Raw genomic sequence first — 4759 nt, 5'->3', positions numbered from 1 at the left:
GTAAGCATGAGACCCACCCAGCTGAGCCCAGACAACCCCAGACTGTGAGAGATAATAATAAAACAGTGTTCATTCTAACAGCTACTAATTTTGTTAAACAGAAATAGATAACTGGAACAGTAACCTTTTTATAAAATATTATAGTTTAATCTACCTTTTCTTAAAAAACAAAAAAGGAAATTTGTATATAAATCTGTATCTACCTCCCTCTGTAGGTAGGCAAAAGCATGCTACACACTTTTCTCCATCTTACATTCTCCCCTGAATAGTGTATTGGAGGCTATTCCTGAATAGTCCATAGCTATACTCATTTCTTTTCAAGCTGCATAGCACTCATTTGTGCAGAAGTTCCATTGCTTATTCAACCAACACCATTTTGACAGACATTTTGGATGCCTCAAGTTTTGTGTATTTGTTTGCTTGTTTGCAAATACTGTTGTAATGAATAACCTGGGTTCTCTTTTGATGATTGTCAGTGCCACTTTTTCTAATCAGGTGAGGTCTCTAGAAGGTCAAGGGAGTTCATTCATGTAAAGCCCTTGGACCACACCACTGCCTGCTACGTGGTAAGCACTCAATATGCATTAGCTATAGATGTCACCAAGGAAAACTCGTTTGCTTCTGTGGATGGGAGCCAAGTCAGTGGGGGAGCATGCTTCTCACATCACTGGAGCTGCGAACCCCAGGACTGAGCAGCATGGATGGTCTAAGGGGCACATACGGTTGCAGAACACTTGTACTTCCCTCTCCCTGAAACGACTTGCTCCCACATGGCTCCTTGCCTCTTTAGAACCTACACTTCCTTGAGGATTCAGGGCAAGTATTTCTTCTTTAGGGAAGCTCTCTATGACCTCTGTAACCCCAAAAAGGGGTCAGCGTCCTCTGTTATTCAAGAATATCAGTCTCCCTCTTTCAGGGTCCTTATTTATGTTTGTGGTTGAGACACGTAGGAGTGAGGGTCTTCCTTCCCTGCGAGAGAGCAAGCCTCATGACCATCTCTGCTCACTGTTGTAAGCCCAGTGCCCAACCCTGTGCCTTGCTCACCAAGGCTCTCAATAAGCAGTTATGGGAAGAAGGGATGCCGAGAGGGCAGGCCTTCCGCTATGCCTGGAACCAGCCTTGCAAGGCCACACAGAGCTCACCAAGGCCGAATTCACAGTGGCTGCGTGGGCCAACTCCAAGCCGGGGAAATTTGGCCATCTACCTTGCGTTGCCTCCTCATTAGCGTAAATTTTAAAAATAGCCTTATGCCAACACCATAAAGGTAATTTCCTCTTGGAAAGGACACTTACTCATTTGCTTTAAACAGTCATTAATGTTCCAAATTTCCCCTCAGAATTTCATGTCAATGATCCTGTGGGGAATTTGAAAGTAAAACCAGACAAATAATGATGTGGGGAAAATGTCAGAGGAGAACTGTGAATGCATTACAGACCTTCAACTAATACCGTTGCTATCGAAGTTCAAGGATTAAATAGTCATCAGTTTGCAACCTTCCATGAGAGCCCATTCTTCCCTGACAGCAGCCGGTCTCCAGCTTGCCAATAATGAGCGTTCTGCTGTAATTGATGGCTTTATCTAATGAAGAGATCACAGTCTAAAAGTCACAAGGGTCACCCCTCATTGGTAGAGGCAGGTCCCACCGACTTACTGGGGAGGACTCTGCAAGAGAAGGGGCAGCCTTCTTCAGATGAATAAAGATAATTTATCACATGCTTGCAGCCAAACACTAGTGCTCACGCATGGTCCAATAAAGGTGTGGGATATTTACCTTCAGGGCCACACCCAGAAGATCTGGGGCATAAGTGTATCATCCTTATTAAAGAATGTCTTTTCAGACCCAAATCTCTCAGGTAGATGAAGTGTGAGTCTCACATTTACTTACACGTTTTAGGGGAGGGACCCTATCTATCTTGTTCCCCTCTGTGCCTATCACAGACCTGTCACATAGTAGATGACCAATAAACATTTGTTGAATGAATGAAAGATTTATTTCTATATCTTTGAGCCCTGGGAGTAACATGTCAGTTCTACAAGCATAGGGATCTTTGCTGTTTTTGTTCAGTGATGTATTCCAAGTGCCTAAAATGTACTTAGTAGATCAAGGGCGTTCAATAAATATTGAGGGAGGAAGCAAGGAAGGAAGAAAAGAAGGGAAGAGAGAAGGAGGGAGGATAGGAAACTCCTCTCACCCCTTCAATGCTATCTGGTCCCTGCTCAGTGGCATCTCCTCCCAGATAACTCTGCCACCAATAATGCACATGTCCTACTTTCCCCTGTCTCTGGGGGCTGCCATCCTTCCTATACAATGTGGCTAGAGATGGGGAAATGGAGGAGGCAGCCAAGGAGTTAGGAAAATCTCATCCCCAGACAAGGACAACTCTGTGACAGAGATGAAAGAGCAGTTAAGGAGCTTTTTGCAGAATGAAAGAGATGGGACTTCATGAGTCCTTAGGACATTCCTCCTCACATATTAATTCTAAAATATACTGATTCAGGAAATAGCATTTGAGACTTGAATCTGTATCACTGTCTCTGGCCGGTGGCTATAAATATTCAATGCCTCCTTTTTCTGAAGAGTTACCTGAAATGTACCTTCATGCTTAGCGAGATAAAATATGTTATCCGATTAATTTAGATCAATTGATTGATTGCTTCTGTAATTACAGGATTACTCATCTAGGAATCAGGAGATTACTTTGAAGCAATAAAAACACCCTCAACAAGGAAGCCTATTCAGCCTGTGTGTAGAACATGCTTTCTTCCCCTGTCTCTCTCTCTCATAAAACTCAATCTTGTATTTCCCAGGATTGGATAAATAGAAGCAATCACACATGCCCAGTGCTTCTGCTGAATGACCACGCAGTCTTCGGCAGCGCCTCCTGGCAAAGCAGCAGTTTTGATTACTGACTCTTAAAAAGTGCTCAGAGGGGCGCAGGTTCCGCCCCTGAAAAAGCTTGATAAAGGCATAATTCATCCCCCCTTTAACCACGCTTTCTTCCTTATTCAGTTATAACACCACTAACGGCAGGCTTGCTTTTTGTGTGCAGACATAGAATATGCAAATACAATGGCAGAGGGAGAGCCATTATTGGAGACTTGCCCTAAATCACTTGCGTGCAGCAGAAAAATGCCTGAAGCCAGAACTGAAGGGCCACCATTGCCTTTATTTGTAAAATGTCCCCATTGCTGTGGCTACTAAGCCAAAGGTGGTTAGAAACTTTTAAGTACATTTAGCAGGTCAACATTGTCCATCTTGTTGTAATGATACCTCTAATTTTAAGTAAAATCTAAAATCTATAGCACCTCCATCCTTTTCTGGCAAACTCCTACTTGTCCATCAAGAGCTAACTCAAATGCCATTCTTACTCCTATGCTCCCTTATAGCGTTTTATTTCTCTTTCATGGAAATCATCACGTTATGTACTAATCATTTCTCCATGTGCATTTTCTATGAGCAGCTCAAGGACCAGACCTACAGTTTATTCAATTTGTTTTTTCTTTTGCCCTCTTTCTGTTAACATAATTTAAGCATTGGAATGAAATGGGTTTTCTTGTCTCCTAGCCCTTGGTTTGAATGTCAGCTTCATAACTTACCAGCTACATGACCTTGGGAAAGAAATTTAAATTTCTAGAGCCTCAAATTCCTCATCCATGTAACAGGAATAATGGTAGCACATGCATAGCAGGGTTGTGGTGCACATAGAAAGGCAAACTAGATGCAAAGCTTCTGGCACAATTAGGCTTTCTGAAATATACACACACTACATATACTCACACATCACACATGTCTGTGCGTATACATGCATTCATGTATAAACGTGTGTGCAACTCTATCTTCATATATGTGAATATCTATACATTTATATATAAATGTATATGTGTGTATGCATGTGTGTATGTGTATGTTTGCATTTACATATAATTAAGGTGTATATATATTCATATACGTGTATATGCCTGTGTTTATATATAAACCTAGATGTGTATGTGTGTATATGTATCTACGTATTTGTGCCTAAAAGCATTTATATATAACTATATGTGTTTGTATTCATGCATGTGTGTGCTCATGCATTTAAGTATAACCATGTGTGTGAGTGTGAATATTTTGTCACTGTTATAGTCACCATCTCTTCTCCTTGAAGGCAGCTGGAGCCCAGAGTACAGATTTCATCGGGCTATGTGCTCAGAGCTAACAGATTGAACAGAAAGACATTCCTAAATAGAGTGAGCATGGCTAAGCTGAGAAGAGCTGCTTGTCAACATGCTGAACCAGGAGGGGTGGCCCTGGATGCTGTTGGAAACAGGGCAGGCTCATAACCTATGAGAGGAAACTTCTCCAGGTCCAGAGCCGTGGTCAGAAAAAGGAATGGGTGCCCATAGTGGAGCTGGTGGAGAGTGGATAGAGAGAAGCTAAAGAAGAGGCAAGACGAGCCTCAGGACGGGATTTCAGGGTTCTCTTAGCGCTAAAACCCAGCGTTGCTCTGACGAGCTTACTTGGCTGACCTCTGTTGTCCTCACAAGCTCACGGAGGCTCAGATATCTCACCTTCCAGAAAGTCTCCCTTATCCTCTCTCCTGTTGGCCATGTTTTCTGCCCACCTCTGAACTCCTTTAAAATCTGTGCTCACTCTATTGGTAGCAAAGAGCACGTTGTCCTTTTATTGTCTCCTTTGCAGAGTGTGAGCTTCTGGAGCACCGCATTATGGTCCGTCTCCTGCTGAGTCTCAGCAGGAATTCAGCAGGAGAAGTGGTGG

General features: G+C 42.8%; 1 protein-coding gene across 1 annotated transcript in view; it reads right to left on the bottom strand.

Annotated features, from left to right (window-relative positions):
• CDH13 (cadherin 13) overlaps positions 1-4759 on the bottom strand; it is a 1002245-nt gene that overhangs the window by 802471 nt on the left and 195015 nt on the right. The gene's annotated exons all lie outside the window — the stretch shown is intronic.

The sequence above is a fragment of the Equus przewalskii genome, chromosome 3 (genome assembly GCF_037783145.1).
Source record: "Equus przewalskii isolate Varuska chromosome 3, EquPr2, whole genome shotgun sequence".
NCBI lineage: Eukaryota > Metazoa > Chordata > Mammalia > Perissodactyla > Equidae > Equus > Equus przewalskii.
This window is presented reverse-complemented; position numbering and strand designations above follow the sequence as displayed.